Here is a 26,516-nt window from a genome sequence, read left to right as displayed (position 1 = left end):
ACCGTGTTTTGTTTTTGTGAGCTGATTATAAATATGGTTTCAGGGTTTCCTCTTCTCTGGGATGCTATCCACACTGTAAACACACTCAATGTGAGTGTAATTGGTAGTCAGATCACACTCCACACTCGTTTTTACTTTACATGTTATAGTTCATCTACCCAAAATAATCTTTTTTTACTTTGTTTTCATTAATTTATTTAATCATTTTACAGCCTGATCCCAGCCCCCTCCCTCCTCTCCTCCCAGTCCCCCCTCACAGTTTCTTTCCCCATTTCCCTTCCCCTCTCCTCAGAGAAGAGGAGTTCCCCTCCCCACCCCGTGCCCACAGATACCAACCAACATTCTTAATGTCTTTTCTAGTCAACTCTAATGAAAGGAATGTTTCTCAAAGCAAGGGAGATTCCAGATCTTTCTTCTCAATTCCTTCTGTACATAAAACAAAGTGACAGGGTCCTGGCAGCTCCTCCGTTACTGTAGTGGATGGTGAGCTTGCCTCCCTACTTATTTTATCTTTGCTTACTTCCTCACTTGACTTTGACCTTGCCATGATTTGTATCTCCCCCCCCCCCAATGGAAACTATACCACCTTACACCTTCTAAGCTCCAAATGTCCAGGCTGCAAAGCCATCCAATGCGAACAGTTTCCGGCAGCCTCAGACTCCTCGTTTACAACCCCTGCAGTTAGCTGTACTGCTGCAAGAATTTTTATCCAAAATTCAGCAGTGCGTGCTTATTCAAAAAAACAAAAAACAAAAAGCCAAATCTGACCCACACCTTCTTAAACATCAGGTGGGTGTCTTTGATCTTTCAGCATCACCCAGGTGAGTAGCGTGCAGGCTGGAGAACGGTTCGGCACTGGTCAGATGAGACGGATAATTGTAGGTGCTGTGCCCAGCTAATGGAAGCGTTGTTTTAAAGCTGGGATGGTTTCCAAAACAAATACTTCACTAATGAAAACAAGCCAGTGTGATCTGCACCAAGGTCCCTCTTGATCCCTGGCAGCATGACATACTGATGGGGAGAAAGTGAAGGCGGCTGCCAATATGCTGACCCTTTAACCTTTGAAGTCCTCTTTAGCTGATTTGAAAAGCTGAGTGGCTGTGGACCATTACTGGAGCCATGGGTTTTTGCTTTTGCTTTTTTTTTTTTTTAATGGAGAAGTGCATTATGATCCCTCATGCGGAGGCTTCTTCGCTGTGCTACTTACACAGTGCTCTCCTATTTTTCACATTTGATCTTCCTGACAAGGCTGTGAAATAGGTAGCACAGAACTCTAAGTGAAAGGAGCCAGGTGTAGACAGCACTGCGTTTCTACACTTGAGGGATAATTGGAGTAGGGGAGACAAAGGTATAGAGCAAAGAAAAAACAATTTATTACTGCTAGCGTCCCATGTGTGGCAGAGAGCCCATTGCTCTGTAAATAACAGTCCACGTCATCATAAACTGAGGCCCTTGAGCTGATGATGATGCTATCATAGGACGATGATGTCATAGGACAATGACATCATAGGACTGCACAGGGAGGCAGGTAGAACATTGAATAGTTTGCATACTTTTTCCAGGTTTTAGATAGTGAATGATGTGGTGTGTGACTCCTTGCACTATTCAAGACAGTCTTGTTGCTTGTTTCTTTTTTATAACATAATAAATTTGCCCAAGTATTCTTAGAGAAGCAAGGATATTCTTGGATTCTATCCTTGAAATATATGAAGTGGTGGATAGGATGATGGTTGATTGACAGCCATGAAGCAAGCAACATAAAAAAAGGGGGGGGGGACTCAAAAGGTGGGAATACTAGCATTCATTATTAAATTCAATTTTCCTGTATCATTGGTGGTTTAATAGTAAAGCATTTAGAAATAATAGAGCAGCAATCTCTTGACTGTGCTGAAATGCAATTTCTACAGGTACCTTCAGAACACAGTAGCCCTTCCTAGTCCACTCTAGCCCTCCCCACCTCCTCTCCTCCTCCCTCCCTCCCTCCCTCCCTCCTTCTCTCTCTCTTTCTCTCTCTTTCTCTCTCTCCCTCCCTCCCTCCCTCCCTCCTCCTTCTTCTTCTTCTTCTTCTTCTTCTTCTTCTTCTTCTTCTTCTTCTTCTTCTTCTTCTCTCTCTCTCTCTCTCTCTCTCTCTCTCTCTCTCTCTCTCTCTCTCTCTCTCTCTCTCACACCCCTCTCCCACAGGAGCAGCTAGGGAGCGTAGGCGATTCAAAAAGTGGTTTGTTTCCTCTGCTAACAAGTGTTTCTGTAGTACTTAATGAGTAAAGGTGGCCTTTTCTGTGTCTGTCTTGAAAGTGAGAACTGCCTTTAGCCTTTATCTAACTCATGACGGCTTGGGAGGAGGCTTTGGTGTCAGATCCAGCTCAGCTCCCTCAAGTCCTGTGTCCTCAGCAGCAGGGACTGACCTTCAGCTCCTGGGAGGCCACCGAGGGCAGCGCCTGGACTGTTTTGAGGGTCTTTTGGAGTCCTCAGACAAACAGCTCAGAAGGCTCCTCATGCCTGGTCCTGTGGCATTTTTATGTAGTCTGTGGCTCTTTAGGAAGTGTACACAGTCTCATTTAAATATACGCATGTATAATGTTTAATTTTGTGAAAACGCAACAATATGATTTCATTGGCCTTTCCAATGGTCCTCCCCTCCTTTCCCAATTAAAGCTCCCTTTCCCTTTCCCCCTCCAGCACCTGTGTCCTGCCCTTTTCTAGAGCCCTAACTCCATGGTCCCGTTTTACCTTCACGGTCTCTGTTGTTACTGCAGAGGACACGCTCGCATCTAAGGCTTTGGAGCCAGAAACCACAAAGAGAAAACCTGAGGCTGTTGGCTTTCTGGGTCTGTGCCACCTCACGCAGTGTAACATTTTCTAGTTCCATTCATTTATCTGCAAGTGCCATGATTTCACTTTTCTTTACAGCTGAGTAGTATTCCATGGTGTATATGCAACATATTTGCCGCCTCCACCCATCAGCTGAAGGACATGTAGGCTGTTTCCGTTTCCTGGCTAGTGTGAATGGCGCAGCCAGGAACAGGGCTGAGCAAGTATCTGTGGAGTAGGATTTGAGTTGATACCGCTGGGTCGTATGGTAGATCCATTTTTAGCTCTTTGAAAGTTCCCCAGGATGATTTCCAGAGTCTGTACCAGTTTGCAAGCCCCCAACAGTGAGTGGAGGGCTGCCTTTCCCCACATGCCACCCAGCATCTTCTGTCCGTCCAGATCCCATCTGATCAGCATGCTGAAAAAAAACGAGGCAGTTCCTGGTGTCCCAGCGTTTTAAGTGAGGGAAAGCGGAGTGTCCCCATGACCTTAGCAATGGATTCCAGAAAGGCTGGTTCTCAGTGACATACTCTTTCCTCTCAAGCCAGTTCTTGAACAAGTTTCCATTTTCTAGAAGTCTCTGGAATTTTCATCCTAGCAAACTCTTCCGTCATAATTCTGCCTCTATCCTCACACTTTTAGGACACTGTTGATCCGTCTTAGCGCTCTCTCTGTTAGAGGGGCCAGACCCAAGAAATGGGCCAAGTATATGAAGTTCATTATAAAAATGTTAGCTACCTTTATGCTCAAATCCAGTTTTGCTCGTAGCCAATGTGTTAGTCTGCACAAAGAAAGAAACAGTACAGCTCAGTAAATGGCAGGATTAGGCAGAGAATCCAGGAACGTAGTTAAATAAGAACAAATGTCTAAAATTGTTGTTGTCTCTAAGAATGTTTGATGTTCAAATGACCAAACCCACCGTCGGAAAGTTTTTGTCCTCTGTCCGAGCGCTGGCTGTTGTGGCTCTCCTGGCTGTTGGTGTTCACTCACAGGATGTAAAAGCGTCTGGTGTGTGCTAGAGTTCCCACATTTGGAAAGGCTGCAACCTTCATGGGTATAAACATGACACAAATAATCATGCAAATAAACCCATAATTTTAAAAATGCATTAAGTGCAGTGAATGAAATTAAAGAGATGCCTGATTGCTAAGCGTAGTGTCTGTCTAGAGTGGCAGTGGAGTGATGAACGTCAACCCTGCACCGCCCTCTGCTCGGGTCCCACATGCCGCCACAGCTCTCCTCACCTCGGCTCCGGGAACATCTGTGTCCCTTGGTGTCCTGCACCCTGACCTGTCTCAGGAACCTACTTAGAGCACATGGAGAGGCCATGAGCACCTGAGCCTCCATTTCAGACTCCAGGAATCCTTTACAGACAAGAGGGTTTCTGTTCCCCTGGGTCCAGCCTTTGCGAGTCTCTGGGGTCCTCCCCATCTAGTTAGGAAAGCTGCTCCCCAGTCCTGCAGCCAACAGCTCTCACCTGCTGAGCATCATCTGCAAAGGCACCCTCCTCCTGTCTGCCCACTCCTCAGGCCTCCTCCGCCCTCCCCTCTTCCCTCCTTCTTCTCTTCCTCTTTCCCTCCCCCCTCTCTCTCTCCCCCTTGTCTGTAGACCCAGAGATCTGACCTCACGCAGACAGAGCAGACTTGGCTTTTCCATTCTCGATCCCATCATGTTTTTTCACACCCTTGATTTCTGCCGAGGGAAAGCAATCCTCTAATCATCACTTCTCCTTGCAAACCTCCACAAAATGTTCACGACCCGTTGAAAACATCCTGAGGTTTGCTTTAGGGCAGGGAGCCTTCCTGTCATTACTTGGCCCCTTTCCATAGTACCACAGTCCTCAGGAGTGACCGGGCCGCATGCAGCCACTCCGGCCTCTCAGGGCAGGTTCCTCACCTACCTCGTAAGGAAGATGACCAAGTTAAACAGCTTGTTACAGCTGCTGTAATTCTACCCCTGCTTGGCTGGTTAGTTTGGTCAGTTGGCTTTTCACTTTTTTTTTTTTTTAAGACAATGCCTCACTATGTATGCTGAGCTGGTCTAGAACTGGCCATCCCTCAGCATCCGTCACCACATGCTACGCTTGCCTGCTGCACCACCACAGCTGGTCCTGCAGTGACCTTCCCCCTACAATTATGAATATGTGCACATATTGTATCATCCTTACCATTGTCCCCTGTGCCTCGAAGCGCTTTGCCTGGTCAGATGCCCGTTTTCAAGATCTGGTTCAAATGCCATTTCTGTCCCGAGAAGCGTTGGTTGACTGTCATGTATCAGCGCAGTCAGTCGGCCCACTCTGACCTGTCGGTCACGTGGGCTTCCCTGTACCTGGCTCCCAGGTAGAAGCTGTCAACAGCTTCCTGGCCTTCATATTTGCTTGATAAACATTGGATTGGTGAGCAAAATCGATTAGTCATAAGGCATAGAACTTCTCACCAGAAGATATCTGCTGTACAGATATAAGCCCATAAGCCTGGGTGATTAGGTTTTGTGCTTTATTGATTCATGAAGCATTGAAGCTACACATATCGAGGACTAAAATTAATCTGAGAACTGTATTTTTGATGGAATATATCTGTTAAAAATTAGTTGTTTAGATTTAAAAGCCAATAAAACCTGACTACCGGCGAAGGGTGACACAGAGCGTGAGAGCAGGTCCTGTGTCTCCCACACTCCACGCCTGGAGCCTGCCGCGCGGGAGCAGGTCCTGTGTCTCCCACACTCCACACCTGGAGCCTGCCATACAAGTCCTATTTTACGATGTTAATTTTGATTTCTTCCTTTGATGATATATTTTTTTAAAGCCATTAGATTTAAATTTGAGATAGCAAAACCGGTTTCGTACTTTATGAATTAAAAAATACATTTGAATTTCCTGGAGTGAAGGCCCACGTGTTAGCAGTTCCCAGAAGAGAGAGCCTCACGGCCGTGTGCCGCAAATCAAAGCGTCCACTCTCGCTGCTGTAATTATCATTACACCGATGTTCAGACTCTATTCTGTACTCCAAATATCTTTAAATTATTATGGCCCTAGAAATTATGTAGTGCCAACTTTTCCTCACCTGCGAGAACGATGAACTCATGGAAGCTTGACACTGCCTCCAGCCACACCGTGGATAGAGGCGGAGCCAGAACTCAGAGTCAGAAAAACTTCACATCCTGGGATGGTCTTTTTCTGATCTCAGCTGGGCTTAGCTGGGGTTTTGCATAAACAGAAGGACTAGCTACCTGCTTTTGAGTACAGTGCAAGTGCCTTCTCTGTGACCAGTGTCATTCTGCAGTGTCCTGGCTGCACTGCACCCACCTGAGATTTTACCTTTTAAATCTGTGCCGTATTTAATGGAGAGAAATATATTCATGTGTTAAAGAAGCAAAGAAAAACTGCAGTAAGAAACCATATGACCAGTTGACATGAATAACAAAACAGGCCTTGCCTGGCCTGTGCTAACCCTGAGCTCTGACCCACATGCTGTGAGGGTAAGCTGCTGGACAGGTTCTCCTGGCAGGGCAGAAAGCTTCACTGACACCAGCACACCCCCTCTCCCGGCCCTTGCTCCCTCCCACTACCCCGTCTTGGTAGTTCTATAATTGATTGGTAAATAATTATTGTGGTCAGGGAGAGAGGCGGGGGTGTGGTAAAGCTCAACAAATCATTATAAAGTTAGGGCAGGGGGTCAGGATTCATGCACAACAAGTAAAATCAAAACAGTAAGATTTGCAAGTTTTCTGACCATAAATTAAATATAAAGAATAAGTCTCCTTCCCTTCGGACTTCTTGAAAAATGACACCACAGCCTATATAAAACTGCCATTCGTGGATTTGGAAGAATCTACCTGAAGCCTGTGATGGATAGCCCGCGGGGCCTCTGTAATAAACAAACAGGCAAACACAGCAAGCACACATCTCTCAGAGTTGTGGAAACTGGGAAGGTGTCTGGCATACCTTAGGGTCTTGCCCTGGCTTTCAGCTGTCACATCTTTGCTGTGTCCTCACATAATGGAGACAGCATGGGATTTGCTGTTGTCAGTTAAAGCCACTAATCCTACCCTTAAGCTGTGTCCTCACAGCTGTTTCTAACCTGTATGCTTACCCACAGGCCTCTCCTGGCGCTATTACATTAGAGCTCAGTAGAGGGTGGAGAAAGGATCTCACCACCAGGCCCTAGCAGCTGCCTCCGGCATTAAAGGAGGGAGGAGGGTTAATTCTGACAGGAGAGGCCTGTCATTTGGAGACTGAGGGGTGGCCTTAGGGGTTACCCATTTCTAGCCCACAGTTCTCAAGAGAGAAGCAGGAGATGTGTTTGTAGATGAGCCAGGGCATCACGGAAGGTCCCTGGCTCCCTCACGCAGAGAGGATTGGGCTCTTTCTTGTGTTTATTTTAACACAGTAAAGGCCTATCTATCGAGAAAAATAATCATAGTCTCCCTCTTAGCAACCCTGAGTACCATACAGCACCCGCTACACGGAGCCCAGGGCGGCAGGCAGAGGGGCCCATAGAGCAAGAGAGGATGCTAAGTGCTTGAGAAAACATGTCTTCTCACCAGCAAGGTGATGAAACATGCGTCAGAGCCAGCAGAATTCCTTTTCCCCACATAAACAGTTTTTTGTAGGGCTCACCTCTTCAGCATAGTTGTCCCCCCAAGAAGACCCAGGAGCAAAATATTCTAATTTTGATCAAAATCCCTAATCATCCTTTATTGTAGTTAATTTCAACTTCATTGTATGATTTTTTGCAACTTTTTAATAATAAAAATTTAAAAACAATCTAGTGTCAGATCCTACTGTGTAACATCCAGTGGTGTGATACTGTCTGCCAGAGCTGGTGCTGGTGTGAGTGTGTGCTCCTGCTAATGACAGTCCTGAGTGGGGGGACAGAACAGCAGTAGTAGAAATGTAATTCCACAAGGTAAGCCTTGGCTATAATTATGTTAACTCCTTAAAGCCACAATGGTCTTTCTCAAAGGGCTTTTAAGGGAAAAGTTAATGACCCTCTGAGAAGTGAGTAATTTATCTCCATCTATCTGCCTTATCATTTGCAAATGAGCATAGGCCATGCAAATTGAGCAGACGTCCTTAATTGATGGGCAGCATGGCCTGGGCTCTCACTACCAAAAGCATCAGGAAGACCTGAGAGAGCGCTCATTCTCCTTAAAGACTTAAACTGGTCTAGAAGACTGTTGAGGAAAGGAGAGCTGATGGGCCCTCTATAGTCCCTGGGACTGTTGTTTAGATTTGGGGGGAATAAATGGATTCTTGTCCCCTGAACCTGCTGTCTGATATAATTTGAGTTGAACCTTGAAGCCCCTAAAAGTCTAGATGTAGTGGCTATACATTCAGTTCCATTTATCCAACAAGCCAGGCCAGGATCATCAAATCAATAACAGGACTGTGCCATCTGCCTTCCCCTTGCTCACCATCGTAATGAAAAATGACTCCTTAAGTGTTCAGAGAGGCAATTAGCTCTGAAGGCCGAGCTGCACCGGGGAGAGCCTCAGTTACATTTGTATTCAAAACTTTCCTGGTAAGATGAAAAGGAAACCGCTGTCCATATTAATAGGTACACACAATGTATAAATGGGATGGTTTGGTATGACTCCATTTATGCATCACATTATGTAACTGCAGAAACACAGAGCCGAGAAGGGCAGTAAGATGACGTCTGGCTCCACCAACCGCCTGCGGTCAGAGCTGGTGACCCTGTCCGGAATCAGCTTGAACAGGCAGGCTGCTTCTAAAGATGTCCCCTGAAAGGCATGCCTCTAGTTTCTGAGACAGAGCCATCCGGTTACTAAGCAGTCTTCAGTACAGTCTGATCTCGCTTTCTTTTGTTCTCTGTCTTCTTGTCTTCGTCTCTCCAGAAATAGAGAGCAGCTGACTGTGCTCTCTAGCTCACCCAGCACGTGTCACAGCTTCAGATGACCTCGGCCTCAGTGCCACCCAGCTGAGGGGCTGGTCTTTGCCTCAGGCCCGGCTTCCTTCTGACTTGTTCAGGTCTGACCCTCAGAGCTCTTTAAGCTTCCCGGAGGTCATTGGCTCCCTTCCTTTGCTTGATAGGCAAAGAAACTGACACTCCCAGAAGAGATTTCCTCAGAGACAGAGGTCCTCTCAGATAGCCCACCTGTATGCTCTTGGTTCCTAACCCTTCATTTTAGAGCCGGGGGCCCAGCTGATAGCTGCCTTCCCATTCAGAGTTCCCAGGACTCCTTGGTTCCTCCCTGACCTTTCTGACCTTTCCTGCACCCTTCCTTGCACCAGAAGGGGAGGCCTTTGTTTCAGTGTGTTCTCTGATGAGTCAAGGTCTTTTTAGTATGCGCCAACTCACAGAGATGTTACATGCCTCCTAGTTCTGGATTTCAAAGACACACACAGACATAGACACATACACACACAGAGAGACACAGACACACAAACACACAAGCACACACACACACACACACACACACACACACACACACACACACACACAGGGCTATGAATGTGTCAGATTGCCCCATTTGTGTGGGCCTGTGCCTGTGCAGCTCTATTTTTTCCACCAAGAGAATTCTCACTTAGGGGTCACCTGCTCTGGGAAACTTGTTTCCATCTCAACCATACACTCCACAGCTTTGATTTTTTTTTTCATTTACTGCTATAAAATTTTCATTACACTGTCTTCATTCCACGCAGGCAAGCTAAGGGCTGTAATTCCCTCTTATCATTATATCCTTGCTGGTAAATGATGCCTAAAGCATAATAGATCAATGTATTGCTTAATTATTTCCCTCCTTTCTCTTGCTCACCTGTGCCTGTCAGCATTAACCTCCCAGTATCGAGTGCTGAAGCTGGTTGTGAGTTTATGCTTCCTATTGCACCTTGGCATTGTACCTCACTGCAAGCATGCTAGATGCTTCTCAAGTCTAAAAACTGAAGAAGAGAAGACTCTGCTTAATATCTGGCTCCAAGTCTGGTTTTTTAAATAGGACTAAAACTTGTTTGAGGTAAACTGATTCCTCTGTTGCCGCACAGCCCTGCTTATCACACAAGCCTTGTTAGTCACTTGCAGTGTAGGCGATTTTCTTCTGTGTTTAAAACATTTCTTTGAGTCTCTCTTCGTGTATAAGTATAACCTGTGATGGTTTGGTTATCCATGATTTTTTTTCTTTTGGTGGCCTAATAATGACTTTAGGACTTTCTGCCTCTTAGCCATCCATTTACAACTTCTCCTGATTTTGCTTGGCTACCTAAATTCTGGATCCTTCTTTGAGTGTTTGAAAACGGAATTTGGGAAGCCTCTATTTTAAGCATTATTTGTTATTGCCTTTTTCTCTTATATCTTAAACCAAGTTGATCTTCTTAAGTCTGTCTGATTCTCCATGCAGGACAGAGTTTGCTCCCTGAGTAGGTCACTGCAGTCCTTGTCCTGTGTCACCCTCTGTTGCTAGGCCTTCTGGGAAACTAGTCTTGGTAGGAAACTCCAAGATTGCATCCTGGCTCATAAGCAGCTCTTGCCTGTCCACCTGTGTGTCTCCCCAATTTCCTTTTCCATTCCCATTGAAAATATCTCTTAGAGACCCCAAACAGTTCTGAGATACTATTTCTCACCTATCACGTTGGTGAAAATTAAAAAGGATGACAATACATTGCAGGCGAGAACAAAACAGTTGTACCCACGCTGAAGGCGATTGGGTAATGCCTGAAAAAACTATACAGGAATTTTCCCTAAAACATAATTGCAGCAAATTGACATATAAATAAACTGGGTATTCGTTTCAGCATTTTTTATAAACACAAACTATTAAATACAACCTAAATAACAATGCATAGGAAAATAGCTGACTGGAGCACTGTAAACTGCAGGGAGACAGAGGGAGAGTTCTCTAAAAGAACAGGGAGGGGTTTGCAGCCATGTTTGTAACAAATGCAAGGTGTTTGAAACCATCTCACACATGTATTAATGAGGGAAATAAAGAACGTAGACAAAAATGGTGTCTTGCAAAGTCAAGGCTGAGGGGGGCACTGTGGGTTGGACGCCATGCTGAGCTACAGAATGGGGTCCAGGACATAGGAGCATCTAACTTCACAAAAGGCCAGAGACGAGGCAGGTGGCTTAGTCACCACAGGGCCTTGCTGCTCACTCTTGAAGGTCTGAACTAAGCAGGACACGGATCTGCAGTCACAGTGCGGGGAAGCAGATGCAGAAGTCCCTAGCCTCCCGTGGCCTGCCTAGCTCAGTCAGCGAGCTCAAAGCCCAAGGAAAGCTGCAACCTCAAAAAAAATAAGGTATGGAACAGTTGAGAAAGACACTGACCTCTGGCCCCTCCACACCTAACCTCAGGCTTACACAAGTGCAATCATGTGTACAAACAAACTCAACACACACACACACACACACACACACACACACACACACACACACACACATAAACCAGAAGTTAACAAGACTGTCTACCTGCAGGGAAAGAGTGGAAGTGGAGTATAGCAGTACACCAGCCATAGACAGAGAGATGAAGCTGGAAAGGCAGGGAGCGAGGATAATGCATGAGAAAGTATGAAAGATGAACCATTATTGAATGTGCTTTTGATCCTATATAACTCTGACTCTCAAAACATAACTAATAAACACATAAATTCTAGCAGGATAAAGGAGAAACTGAAATAGAATATGAACTGTACAAATTGAGACTAAGTTACTACAAGTGAGCAAATTCACATTGCAACCTAAGGAACTCCGGAAAGATGATTATGTTGACTGCAAGGCCAGAGGTGACGTGACCCACATGCACGAATAGCACGGCTTCTGCAGATGGACGCACGGCTTCTGCAGATGGACGCACGGCTTCACAATCCTGACGCTGCTTTGTGTCTGCAGTAAATCCGTCATGGATCCTGAGAGCTAAGCTTCTCACACTGGACAGGATTGGGGTGATGCCTTCGTGGTGAGCTGGAATATGGGGGTCACTACACACTCATGCAGAGTCAGGTGTCCATAGAGCCATTCCCAGGAACACACATGTTGGTAGACGGCTGCTCCTTACCTGGGAAAGGGCCTGGAAGAGGCGGGACCTTGGCAGTCATGAATATGTTCAGTGGTTATTTCTTGGTTTCTTAAACCTATTGTCTAATTAATAAAAAAAATGGATTTGGGATTAAATGATTGATTCCAGGACTTAAAGGTATACTAAAATCATCTTATAACTCTCCAAAATAAGCACGTGCTCAATATGAACAAGACACATGGGAGCCAAAGTGAAAGAGCAACTAAGGACAAAAAATTAGGGTGCGTTCAGATAAATAGGTATGCCTCCATTACAACCCCAAGAATAAACTAAGCATTTGATCGAACCAACAGATGCACTGTCGGATGCATTAACACACAAGAGAGAAAGAGAGAGAGAGAGCGAGAGAGAGAGAGAGAGAGAGAGAGAGAGAGAGAGAGGGAGGGAGAGGTAGAGAGAGAGGGAGGGAGGAGAGAGAGAGTGAAAAGCAACTCACTCTTAGAGTCCTGATGGAGGAACCCTTGAGGAGGAAAGCAAAAAAGTCACCATTAGACAAGACCACGGTAGTAACTGTTGAGGGTGTGAACCACTGCTGGGATACAAAACAGTACAAGGCACGTTAGTAGCAGGTGCATGTACAAGACGTGCTGACAGCAAAAGAAAATGCTTCCAGTTCCTACTGGAGAAACCCAGCAAGCACGGGGAAGGTGGGTGAGAGTGGGGGCTCCCTACGCTTTGTGCAACTTTGTGTCTAAAATTGTCTCAAAGTAAAGAGTGAGGTGTATTTTCTCACACCCCTTTTCAAGTGGGTCACACTCAAAGGTTAGTCAGTAGATTGCAGGATGTTCATCTCTTCTCACAGAAATCACATTTGTCCTGTTAGAGCTGTGTGTGCATTTATCTCTGTGTATTGGCTGGCCCCCCTGAATCCAAGAACATCAGCAGTAGTGCGTTGCTGCCTTCCTGAGGGGAGGTCATCCCAACTGGACACTGACGGGTTGATTTACAGGCTCCTGGATTTTATTGTGAGGATGTGCATTAAGCAAGTTGCAGAGCTGATTTTGGAGCCGGTCTTATATTGGGCTGATTCGGTATCGACATACCTGAAGGAGGCCTGTTTGCTAGAGAAAAGGATGGGCCTTCCTGGTGCTGTGCACTGCACTGTGAGGTCCTCTGCGGCCTCTGGGTGCTGCGCTCTGTACTGTGTGGTCCCCTGCGGCCTCTGGGTGCTGCGCACTGTACTGTGTGGTCCCCTGCGGCCTCTGGGTGCTGCGCACTGTACTGTGTGGTCCCCTGTGGCCTCTGGGTGCTGCGCACTGTACTGTGTGGTCCCCTGCGGCCTCTGGGTGCTGTGCACTGTACTGTGTGGTCCCCTGCGGCCTCTGGGTGCTGCGCACTGCACTGTGTGGTCCCCTGCGGCCTCTGGGTGCTGCGCACTGTACTGTGTGGTCCCCTGCGGCCTCTGGGTGCTGCGCACTGCACTGTGTGGTCCCCTGCGGCCTCTGGGTGCTGCGCACTGTACTGTGTGGTCCCCTGCGGCCTCTGGGTGCTGCGCACTGCACTGTGTGGTCCCCTGCGGCCTCTGGGTGCTGCGCACTGTACTGTGTGGTCCCCTGCGGCCTCTGGGTGCTGCGCACTGTACTGTGTGGTCCCCTGCGGCCTCTGGGTGCTGCGCACTGCACTGTGTGGTCCCCTGTGGCCTCTGGGTGCTGCGCACTGCACTGTGTGGTCCCCTGCGGCCTCTGGGTGCTGCGCACTGCACTGTGAGGTCCCCTGCGGCCTCTGGGTGCTGCGCACTGCACTGTGAGGTCCCCTGCGGCCTCTGGGTGCTGCGCACTGTACTGTGTGGTCCCCTGCGGCCTCTGGGTGCTGCGCACTGTACTGTGTGGTCCCCTGTGGCCTCTGGGTGCTGCGCACTGTACTGTGTGGTCCCCTGCGGCCTCTGGGTGCTGCGCACTGCACTGTGTGGTCCCCTGCGGCCTCTGGGTGCTGCGCACTGTACTGTGTGGTCCCCTGCGGCCTCTGGGTGCTGCGCACTGCACTGTGTGGTCCCCTGCGGCCTCTGGGTGCTGCGCACTGTACTGTGTGGTCCCCTGCGGCCTCTGGGTGCTGCGCACTGTACTGTGTGGTCCCCTGTGGCCTCTGGGTGCTGCGCACTGCACTGTGTGGTCCCCTGCGGCCTCTGGGTGCTGTGCACTGCACTGTGTGGTCCCCTGCGGCCTCTGGGTGCTGTGCACTGTACTGTGTGGTCCCCTGCGGCCTCTGGGTGCTGCGCACTGTACTGTGTGGTCCCCTGCGGCCTCTGGGTGCTGCGCACTGTACTGTGTGGTCCCCTGCGGCCTCTGGGTGCTGCGCACTGTACTGTGTGGTCCCCTGCGGCCTCTGGGTGCTGCGCACTGTACTGTGTGGTCCCCTGTGGCCTCTGGGTGCTGCGCACTGCACTGTGTGGTCCCCTGCGGCCTCTGGGTGCTGTGCACTGTACTGTGTGGTCCCCTGCGGCCTCTGGGTGCTGCGCACTGTACTGTGTGGTCCCCTGCGGCCTCTGGGTGCTGCGCACTGCACTGTGTGGTCCCCTGCGGCCTCTGGGTGCTGCGCACTGTACTGTGTGGTCCCCTGCGGCCTCTGGGTGCTGCGCACTGCACTGTGTGGTCCCCTGCGGCCTCTGGGTGCTGCGCACTGCACTGTGTGGTCCCCTGCGGCCTCTGGGTGCTGCGCACTGCACTGTGTGGTCCCCTGCGGCCTCTGGGTGCTGCGCACTGCACTGTGTGGTCCTCTGCGGCCTCTGGGTGCTGTGCACTCTTCTGTGCACTGTACTGTGTGGTCCTCTGTGGCCTCTGGGTGCTGTGCACTCTACTGTGTGGTCCTCTGTAGTTTTTCTCCTGCATCTTGGACTGTTCACTCACCTTTACTTTGTTCATGACAATACCTTTTCCTCCACTAGAATTGTTATATTATGAATATTTTTATTAATAATTCTGCCTTACACCTTTAAATCATATTTGACAGATGAATCGGAAAGTGTAGGAACAAGTATCCCAAAAGTTTAAGCTGGTGTTCTTACTGAATCGTGGTATGCTTACAACGTATGACCATATTTTTGTTAAAATTTTTTCAAGTGCTTAAAATAACTAAACATGTCAAGACCATGCTACAAAACGATGAAACTCCTTCCTGCTGGGTATCTATAAACTTTGCAGATATAACAGTGTATTGTTACAAGGACAGGCTGATAGTCTAAGTGTCCAAGTGAGCAAGGACTCACACAGAGCACAGAACCACAAACAAACCACAGTGCTCACCAAGCTCTTGCAGTTAGATGGAGAAACAACCGCTTCCTCTCTGAATCTCAGTAGCAACACTGCGAGGCAGCTGGTGTGCAGGTTGGGAACACCAAGGCGCCAAACCTCAGCAGCAGTCAGTCACCAAACACACAACAGAAAGAACCGACTTGACCCTTTCTTGTTTTGTTTCTCCCTCTAAAGTTTATGGCTATCACGTCATGTGTTCCTGACCAGGAGGTAGTAGGTAGCACAGAGAGCTGGAAGAGCAAAGGCACATGCAGGAAATGCGTTAGGCGTTCGTCTCATCTGCTCTGTCTTATGATTTAAAATGATGGAGCAGAACAAAGGGCAACGAGGATTTTAAATGTGCCTCAGAGATCAAACATGACTCCCTTTTGTCCCAGAACCCTCCATGCTCAAGCCCCAGGCTTCGCTGCCCCTGGTGCGAGTCAGACACAGTCCTGTAATTGGTGAATTTGCATTGTGTTTGTCGCCAGCAGATTAGGAAGGCACAGGTGCCTGTTTTAGGAAGTCCGGGGAATCTCAGCCATGTTCAGACTAATTGGTCCAATCGATACAATGCTAATTAGAAAATAAATCCAAACCTCCCTCTTAGCTTAGTAACTTTGATTGATGTTACCATCTTTCTGATGTCCCTGTATATTCACAAGGTTAAAAATAATTGTTTTCCTCTAAAAACATATATGTCCTCTAAAAACTGAGTGTTAAATGTGAGAATTACCAGAAATTTCCGTTAAAAATATCAGCCAGATTATTAAAGTGTATTTAGTTGCTGCAGATTTTAAAATCACGGTACACATCGGAGCACACTCCCATTTATTTATACCATCTTTAACCATGGAGATGGTGGGAGACAGCAGCAACGCCTCCTTACCGGAAGCTGTCTGGAAACCTGGGATGCTCCCCCGGTGAGGGACCCTCTTTCTTTTCTTGTGGGGGCTGGGCAGAGTCATTACAACAACAGTGTCAGACAAGGAGAGTCCATCTTCTTCGGCCCTGTGGCTCCTGTAGCTTCCCCCTCATGTTTTGAACCTCTCCACAGATTTGAGACTACCCAGGTTCTCACAGTAATAACTCACGGATCTTAATTTCCTTTTAGTATTTGGAATGTCGCCACCGTGTGATTGATTTCATATGGACATGCTAGAGTGCTGGCGTTGGATCGGTTGCTGCCCCTCAAGGCTGCTGTCTTGGGAGGTTCTATGTACTTAAATGATTAGTACTTCAGAGAGGGTGACTGTAGACCAGCAATGCATGCTAGCTCCTGCCTGACCTCTTCTTCTTTTCCCAGCCAAAATCCCTCCTAGTCAGCACTTTTCCTTACCCCCGCAGCCTGCTCTCATCGGACTTCAATACCATTTCCCTATTAAAATTCTCCTGTGGAGGTGACCAGCAATGTCTGTATCTCTTAATGTGGACAACTGTCTGCATAATCTGATCAGTTCACTTGTACTTAGTTACTCTCTGTTGCTCTGACTAAACTGTGGGCAGCCCAGAAGCAACGGCCACTTTTCCTTACCGCAGCACCCTGCGTGACCAGTACAGCAGTGCCTGCCAATCAGACCCTCAGGGCTTTGATAAGTAAATGAATGAATATATCTAACTTCACGTGTGCATAAGCAGAGACCTGGGGCGGAGGCGGGGCTGGGAGGCAGGGGCGGGGCCTGGAGGCAGGGGTGGGGCCTGGAGGCAGGGGTGGGGCCTGGAGGCAGGGGTGGGGCCTGGAGGCAGGGGCGGGGCCTGGAGGCAGGGGTGGGGCCAGGGCTGGCAGGTGGAGTGGGGGGAGGGGAGGCTGCAGTGATTTGCACAAGTGTAAGGTACAGTCTGGCTTTAGCCTGAAGGATTTTAGGTCACATAATGGAATGGCTGTCTGTTGGGGTAATTTACATAAAAACAGACACAAAGATGATCCAATTACTTCCCCTCTGTGGGAGCTGGAATCCCAGACTTCTATGGATGTCTGTGGAGAGGAGCAGGAGCCATGGGCAGTTGGAAACATGTATTTGTGTGTGGACCCGTGAGCACATTCATGCACATGCAGATAGGCACTGGGAGACTGAGGTCTCTCTCCTGGGAAGGGAGGGTGCGTTTCTCTTCTGCTGTGCACTCTGCCCTCCTCGTGCCTCCACAGGAGTCTGCCCACTCCCCTGGAAGCTCATGGATATTTATACCTTATTGGTTGATATTCTGATGAAAACTTAATGTAGTTTCCTTTATCTGTTTTTGGAAAAAAAATGAAGCATCAGTCTTACATCCTGAGAATGTTGTGGTTTTTTTTTTAAGTCTTAATTCTTTCGAGGATTTCAGATATATTTGGGATTCTTTTTTATATAAGTGGCATTGTTTTTAATGAAGTCCTGTATTCTGCATTTTCAACAAATGTTATATAATGAGTATTTCTGAGTCATTAAAAATTCTTAAGAAAAAAATTTCAGCAACATAATTTTATTGGCTGCATAATATTGTATTTTATGGATTATCATAAATGTCTTAATTATTCTTTTCATCTTAGTATTTATGCTCTTCCCAGGCCTTTTGTTATAAATAATGCCGTAGTGAATCCCCATGTAAAATTTTGTCTTCCTCTCTCAGTATTTATTTAGGCTCATCTGTAGTTCTGAAATTAGGACATATATACATATGCTATGTAGGTAGGGATGGAAATGTTTTCTTCTTCTTCTTCTTCTTCTTCTTCTTCTTCTTCTTCTTCTTCTTCTTCTTCTTTTCTTTTTTCTGTTTTTCGAGACAGGGTTTCTCTGTATAGCCCTGCCTGTCCTGGACTCTCTTTGTAGACTAGGTTAGCCTCGAACTCACAGAGATCCGCCTTTGTCTGCCTCCCAAGTTATGAGATTAAATGTGTGCGCCACCACGCCCAGCTTCAGGAGATTTTTAATAGTTTATTTGCCCAATGAGGCATTTTTAATGTCTTGGAAGACACTCTAGTAAAGTGAAGCCACGGCCCCTTCGAATGAGACCGCCCGTGGGCCATAGGAATATGGCTCGTTGTGCAACCAAGGAGCCAGCCACAAGTGAGGAGCTGCAGACCAGAAGCCTGGCAGAGGCCTAGCGCGAGGGGACAGTGGTCCTCAGGCCACACTTCAGCACAGGAAGGACCTGGAAGAAAAGTTTCCCAGGACACATCAAGTGCCTCGGGGATGTGCAGTTTACCATTGTGTGGTACACGCGCATTCTGAGTGTGATCACTTGCCATCGGACACCCGCCTTCTTGGTGGTTTGCCTCCCTGTGGCCCCCAGATCACATGAGTAGACTATCACCCTGTGTTCCCTGTGACCTGGCTGGCCCGTCTGATTTGATTACTGATCCTATCACGGACATCTTTATACACGAGTCAAGCTTTTATGAAAGACAGTAAAATGTCGAAATGCTTAAAAGCATAGACTCTGGAGCCAGGCTGTCTGAGCTAAATTTCTAGGGCTCCCATTTCACAACTGTGGGATCCTGGGCAGATCTGTGCTTTTGTTTTCTGGTGTGCAGATTGGGTAACAGTAGTGCTTGTCACGTGGACGTGCTAGTGCTATAGTGAGTACAATGTAAGAATGCCCTGCATTTATTCGAGTTATTCAAGCATCAGGTAATGAAATTATCTTAAAGCATCTTCTTGAGCTTTGGGGATAAAAAGAACATTTCTCTGACCTGGCTAGGTTCCCCAGAATAGTTTAGTTATGTCCTGGAAAAGGGTTTTGTTTTTGTTTTTGTTTTTTTCCTTTTCTTTCTTTCATTCTTTCTTTTTCTTTTTCTTTTTTAAACTATATTTAGTGAGCTTTTGACTCTTCTAGAAATATATGAAAGCAATATCTTATGCTGCAGATGAGGCCACTGGCCTCTCTACTCCTTCAGAGTGTCCTCCTAGTAAGAGAAGGAAGCGGCTTACTTCACCATCACTGTTAAAGGAACATAATCTGGCATCCTGGCCACAGAAAGAAGCTTCCTAAGATGACACTTAAGAACCACAGAACTCCCCAGTCTCACCACCCAGAAACAGCAGTGCCCACCTGCTGAGGTCTCAGGTCTTTCCTGAGCTCCTCTGTAGTCTACGGCCTTTGTCATGGATGCATTTGGGCCACTGTCCATGGTGGGTGGGGATGTTGGTGTGTGTCCTTAACTTGACCTTTCAGGTTATCGCCCTTTGAGGTCTAAGGGTGCTGACTGTCCCTAACCATGGACAGCATCCCAGCCAAGAAGCTCTCTTAACAAACAGGAAGCACTGGACTGACAGGAGCAGCTACGCACTTGAGAGTCTGTAAGGCCTAGGCTTTCATGGATAATTGAAATTCATAATCTTCCAAGGGGCTTTAATTGAATATTTGGAAGTCTGTATGAAAACAAACGGAATCTACTAAATCAGAGTAAACACAGCTAGACTAAACAGTGTATGTCTTCAAAAGTAGAAGCCTAATTAAAAAGATGTATGGTCCTTCCTGGACTCTGCCATCCTTGGGATTTTTAGTATTACGCCATTGGGAAAACACAACTGTTTCTGAGCAAATAATTTAAAGTCTCACGCTGTGGCTTGAGTGTCGCTTTCCCTCCCCCCTCCTCCCTTCATCTCTGTGCTTGTTCAGGGATAAAGTCATGCAAATTCTTCAGACACTAGTCAGCTTTATCATTCGGTGCCTTTTGATGACATCCATCTGTTTATCTGAGAAGCCATTAAAGACTTATTGAGTTACAGAGCTATGGAGAAAATTGGCTTATCATCTATGGTTAAATCCAATTCCTGCATCTGCCATCTTTTCAGCATATGCGGTATATTCTGAAATTACCCTGGCTTGCAGACCTGCAGTACAAGAATACGTTCTCATCGTAGCCTTTTTATGCCATTTTTAGAGAATTTCTAATGCGTGAGCAGTTTGTAGTTTGGGAAAATGTTGACAGAGAGATGTCAGTGCTTTCTCTTGTTAAAAGTTCGAGGCTTAATAGGGACTGCGTCAGCTTTTAAAGTCACATTCAAAAGCGGGCACTGCTCACGCCTGAGCTTTGTTAGTACGTAGACAAGCTCATGCAACAAAAAACTCAGCTCCAGGTCACAAAGGTAGAACTGTATTAATCTGAAGATAAAGATGCATTAATATCAAGTCAAGATTCAAACAGACAAAAAGCTCATCACAAACGGAGTTAGGAAAACAGGAGCAGGAAGCTGATAAGACACAGAAACCGGCTTGCTTGGGGACGGGTAGCTGGGGGTGCTGTGCCTATCTCAGAAGTCCAGCGGCCTGTGCGGTGTTAAAGCCATGCTTTCTGAGCTGGCTGAAGAGGCAACGGGCTGCCTGGCGAGAGCAAATTGGAATAAAGTGAATATTTGCAGTTTCCTGTAGATGTTGTTTTATCCCGACTGCAGGAACACCAGGGAAAGCAGGAATGAATCAGCAGCTATTTCGCTCTGAGTTTTTCTAGCATTTGTCAGAAAAATAGCGGCAAACCCAAGAGTAAAACATTTCCTGGGTTTGCATATGCAAATCAGGCTAGAATTCCAGGAAGCCTAGATTTTCTGGGAATTTTCAGATAGCAGCAGGGCTGCTCCTCCTTGAAGTTGGCCAGGAACAGTGTTTATTAGCCATTTGAAGAGCATCCTTTCGCATTTCACCGCGTCCTTTCACTCGCTCCTCTCTGGAAGATAAGTACCCTGAGATAGGGGACAATAGCCGTGTAACAGTGAGCGAGTGAGCGTAATCGTTTGAAACCTGCATGCCTGATACGGTGGCTTCAGAATTATACTCCTCATTTGTCTACCTGTTTGTCTGGCTGTGACCTTCATACAGCCTTGGTCTGCGCCGTCAGCAGATGTGCTGGTTTTGTAAGCCATGGGCAGTGCCACAGTGAGGGAAAGTTACTGCCAAGGCCAGAATGACCAGCATCCACGACCCAGACCACAAAGCAGTAGGAGTCTCCTGGCAGAGTTTCACAGCCCTCTAAATTCCTCTGCAAGGTAACTGTGAGTAGCGGGTGAAAACCACCCACACCCTCCCTCCCGCCCTCCCTGGTGGCCAGCAGCCTCACGTCAGCCAGTTAAGAACTATGGTGTTCCTTCCTTCACCACCACATCAACCCATCAGACACCCCTTCTCCCATGCTCTGCCCCGAAATGCCGTGATTAAACAAGTCACCTGTCTCAAGCTTCATTTTAACACACAGGTTTATATTACTCCTGAGACCTTTGCCCCCGGTGTCGCTTTAGGCTGGGAAAGGGGAAGAGCAAGGCTCCTGAGCCAGAAGGAGAAGACATTTTATTGCTTGAAGCTTTGGCCTGAGATCGACTCTACTGAGCACTCATGACAGGGTGTGCACACACACAGATAAGTGAACATTTTAACTAGCGATTGTGTTACTTTAGTTTTGTGTAATAGAAATGGTCATAGTTAAGGGTATTAGGTCAGATGCGAGGCTGGCTTAATAGCACAGCTCTGTGGATGCCAGGCAGTTACTGGAGCAACGGTCTCCGAGGAGCAGCACAAGGCAGTCAGTGTAAGGTTGCCCACAGGTGGGCATACCACAGCTCTTCCTTCCGTCCACCACAAGCTCCCTGAGCCAACTGGGACAGATGCTAAAGCTTCCTGCCCCACCATGACTTCAGAGCATATGTTGATCTGTTGTCATTCAGGGTGTGTTGGTAACACCCTCCTTGGCCTTTTGACTCTATCTTATGCTTCCTCAGAATGCAGAGTCCAAGGCCAGAAGAACTTCGCTGTTGTGGGGCTGGGCACTTCCAGGCTCGCCCCGCCCTGTCTGACTACCCTGCCCCGGTGTAGTTTCTGTGCTCTCATACGTATCAGCACCGGGAGACACCTGTCTCACGCAAGGAGACTCTTTCCCTGCCATCCTCAAAGCCTCTGCCTTTCCTCAGAATGCTGTTTGGTACTAACTAGGGAAATTGGGAAGACGGTGTTTATCCTTATACACATCCCTAAGAGAGCATTTCCCAAATATCAGGCCCTGGCAAAGAAGGAGACTGGTCTCAGCACACCCCGGCAGCACAGAAGAAAAGCTGGCAGTCCTCTGGAGAAAAGCGCAGGCCCAGGTGGATATCCCAGTCTGCATTTCTACAGAAGATGAAAGAGTGGAGCATGTGGGCTTCTTGACACTGTGAAGGACTCGGCAGCATCCAGGCCGAGTGTCTGAGATGAGGGACAGCGCTGAGAAGGCCTTCCCGGCCGGGACGAATTTTAGTTCAACCCAACGCGAAGCAGAGAACATAGGCATTTTGAGCTACAGTATGTGATTACAATTTAGTTTTGAGAATATTAATTTATGAGCAGGGCTATAAATAGGAAAAAACAGTAGAGATGAGAAAGAGAAAGTGCACAGTGATCTAAGTGAGAAGGTCCTAGAAGGAGAGAGGATCTGACCGAGTTGCAAAGAAGGAATTAGTAAGACTGTGACAAAGCCAAGTAAAATTGACCAGTAAAGCTGGTTTGTGCTCCCCAACATCAGAGACTACCTATGCACTCTTTTACAAGATTTACCAATGGCAAGGTCTTTTTACATTTTATTTAAATTATTTGATTTTTAAAAAAATATCGATGGTACTATGCGGCATTTATGTCTGTGTGTCATGTGCGTCAGAGCCTGTGGAGGCTGGAAGACAATTGTGAGCTGCTATTTGGGTGCTGGAAATCAAACCCAGGACCTCTGGAAGAGCATCCCATGCTCTTAATAACTGAGCCGTCTCTCCAGCCCATAATAGCACGGTTCTTAATATAGCTTGACTCAAGAACTCTTTTCTAGTTGAAATTGTTATTGTTTATAAATTGAGACCATGTAACCCAGCTGACCTGGAACTCACTATGTAGTCTAGGCTGGTTTCAAAGTCCAGAGATCCACCTGCCTAGGCCTCCGTGCTGTTGGAGGAAAGGCCTGTGCCACCATGTCCAGCCTCAGTTTAGTAAAATCAATGACCTGCTGGGATTGCCCTGAAGGTCAGCCCTGGGAGATGAGTGGAAAACCAAGGTCAGGGTCATGTTTTAATAAGAAATCTCCCCAAACCAAGATAGCTGTCTGAAGAAGAATTCACTGTGAAGCAATGGTGTAGAGCCTGCGGTCTGCCCGTGGCTCACTCAGTCTCAAAGCGTGTCACCCAGGTGTGCAAAGCACCTACTTCGGCACTAAAGGTTGGCTTAGATCATTTTCTTCAGTTGCATATATTCAGTTGCAGCTGTGTACTGCTGACCAGCGCTCAAAGCTTGCCTGGACCTGCCCTTTTGGAGGTTCGGGCCGTATTCAAACATTCCAGCAGAAACTCTGAAGTCTAGCCAGAAATTAGCCAGGCTAAGACTGTACCAAAGCAATTGTCTCAGGAGTGAGGCTGGGTTTGGTGGGGCCCCCAGGAGCTGGTTGGCGAAATCCCATAAACGTGGTAGGGTCTGGACCTCAAGTCTCTTGAGCACATTGGCAAAACTGAATCCCTGAGCCCCAGCCTGAACAACGGTGGCCTCTTAAGGCTTCTTAATGGTGGCTTGGTTAGGAAAATATCCAGTGAGAGGGCAGTGTAGAAAGGCCAGTACCAGGTGCCTTGCACTTGGGATTGAGAATTTGGCATAAACTTTGAGACAAGTGAAATGGGAACAGAATCAGGTGTCAAGTGTCCTTTGCTCCCAGCACCGGGTGTATAAGCACAGCTGAAAGGGAAAGGCCAGCACGCCAGAGCTTCCCGTTTTCAGTCACATAAGTATGGCTCGCTCCCTGGGTGTTTGACCCTGGGAAAGTGCAGCTTTTCTCAGCTTTGATTTCTTAACTTTTATGATAGGGATAATACCGCCTACCTCGTGGATTGTAAAGGAATCACAGGAGATAATTCCGTACATGGCAGACACAGTAAGCTCATCCCTCACGTGTCACGTGATCTTTGGATCATCCGCTTTGTTCACACTTATTTGAGCAACCCTGCCAGGGTGCCTCCACGCCAGCATGTGTGTGGACTCAGTCACTGTGGCTTCCTGGGCCGTCCCGAAGCTTGCTCGGTTTGTAGCTGTGCTTTACAGTTGTCAGGGTCTCTGAAGTGAAATCTCCACAGAGGCAGATGAGGCAACAGCTATGTAGACAGAGAGATCTGATGAGTGAGTGCTTACTGCATAATTAAAGAGATCTGACAGCGATAAGCACAATTAATTAATTGCCAAGATAATGTACACTAGGAATAATTATAAAGTGATTTTTGTAGTTTGCGTTTTTAAGTGGTTGGTAAACTAAAGTCTAGCCTTTGCTCTCTGGCTGTTCTTTTAGCCATAAGTCTACTGTGTTTTAATTAGAAAACTCTCTGACAGTTCCGGGAAAGGAAACATTTTTTTTTCCTGTTTAAAACATTTCTAACATTTCAGCTAAACAATTTATCTAGAATGATTTTTTTCCTTTAAAAGGAATAGAAGACAATTAGAAACAGAGTACTGTAAATTTTCTGCTTTGTGGATCCGAGCCAAGCGTCATGCAACTTCCGCACTCTATGAGCCATTGCAAACTGAAATGAGTAGCTGGTGTTTCATAATAGGCTCTTCTCTGAGGTGCCATTACCATGGGATGTGTTTCCGGGCTCTTAGAAGCCTGAGCACAAAATTGAGAAGAAAGCGTCTGTGTGAGTGTAGCTAAGACTCGGCTTACACTGGAAGTCATCTCACTGAGTAGGACTGCGGGCAGCACCCTGTGCTAGAACGTAGCCTAAAAAATCTCTAGCCCACACATATGCACGCCTAGAACTGAGACCGCTGTGTGACCTCCCTGAGCCTGGCCAGATCCTCAGGGATGGCCCTGGGACCACACGGGAAGGCTGCAGATCTTAGACCAGAGGCAATGTGCGTGTGCATGGGCTCAGCTCACACGGTCCCCGTGTGTGCTCATGCACACCTGAATGTGTGTGTGTGTGTATGTGTGTGTGTGTGTGTGTGTGTCTCAGGAAAAGGTGAGTGATAAGAAGTGAACAAAAGTCTATAACCAGCAAAACCCCAGCTATACGTCGTCAGCAAGGGGTTAATATCCCAAATATGTAAAGAGCTGAACAGATCAAACTCAAACAGCAAAACCGATAATGGATGAACAGAAAGTGAGCTGAAGACATGGCTCTCAAAAGGAGAAACATGCTGGTCAATAAATATTTTTTAAAAATGCTCAACATTCTTAGCCACCATGGAAATGCAAATTATAACTACTTTGAGATTCCCCTCACCCCAGCTAGTGTAGCTATTGTCAAGAAAACAAATGCTGATGATAATGTGGGAAAGAGGGGCACTTAGTCACTGCTGGGAGGAGAGTAGACCAGTGCAGCCACGTGAAAATCCGCATGGAAGCTTCTCCAAGAACTGAAGATGGAACTGTGGGACCCAACTGCACCACTCCTCTTCTTAGCGTAGGGACACTTAAGACGCTCACCCTGTTCCTTGCTGCTCTGTTCACACTGACAAGAGAATGGACTCGGCCTAGATGCCCATCAGTAGATGGACAGACACCGAGCATGTGGCACACACACACAGTGGGATTTTACTCAGCCATAAGGAAAAATAAAATCATAAAATCATGAAGAAAACGGATGGATGTAGTACTTGTTATATTAAATAATGTGCCCTAGACTCAAGCAGCACCACATTTTCTCTCCCACAAATGGCTCTCAGCTTTGACTGGTTTTTTAATGTGTGGGTGAGGATGGCGTAAGCCCTGAAGATACAGAGGACCACAAGTGGAATACAGAGCACCTGCGCCATGGCAAGGGAACGGGGACTGCTGAGCGTGGCAGGGCAGGGAGGGCGCTGCAATAGCTGAGAAAGGGTTAGGAGAGGACCAACGGGGACAAATTATGTATGAAAGTGCCACAAAAAAACATTACTTTGTATCTTAATTTTAAAAATAAACCAAAATGGTCTAACAAACTATATTGATGTTCACAGACCCTCTCGATAGTATATGGATGAGATCATCTGAGCTTTGGGAACAAATGTATTGTTTGGCAATATTTAAATTCTTTTTAATATAGTCAGTAACCAAATTTTACACAATTAGCTTGAAATATTTCAGCCAGCTATGTATCTACACAAATGCCATGTTGGCTTAACTTTTCTCTAAAGAGTTGGAGATATTTTTCCCTTGCCATGTAGAAAGCATGCACATTTTATTCATGTACTGAAAACTATTTACAGTGTGCTCCTAAGCACTGTACGAGGCGTAGCTCATGGAGAGGACACTTGCCATCTTGAGGGGAGACAGGCAGGGTGACATAGTGCTTCAGGGGCCTCCCTGCAGTGCCCTTCCCTCCTAAGTGCTGTCACAGAGCTGCCATGGGGCCAAGAAGCCAGTGCTCACACTTCTCCTCCACGCCGCTCAGCTGGGCTCTGCAGATCTAGCTTGAAGACCATTTATGTGTGGTTCTGATGGGAAGAAGAAATGGAAGACCTATAGCTCCAAGATTCTGACGGCCATATTAGAAACATGAC

General features: G+C 47.1%; 1 protein-coding gene across 2 annotated transcripts in view; it reads left to right on the top strand.

The window, feature by feature from the left end:
* The window catches only part of ATRNL1 (attractin like 1), a 566,124-nt gene that overhangs the window by 468,362 nt on the left and 71,246 nt on the right, over nt 1-26,516 (top strand). The window lies entirely within an intron of this gene.

This window comes from Acomys minous (genome assembly GCF_964271855.1).
Source record: "Acomys minous genome assembly, chromosome: 2".
NCBI classification, from domain to species: Eukaryota; Metazoa; Chordata; class Mammalia; order Rodentia; family Muridae; genus Acomys; species Acomys minous.
This window is presented reverse-complemented; position numbering and strand designations above follow the sequence as displayed.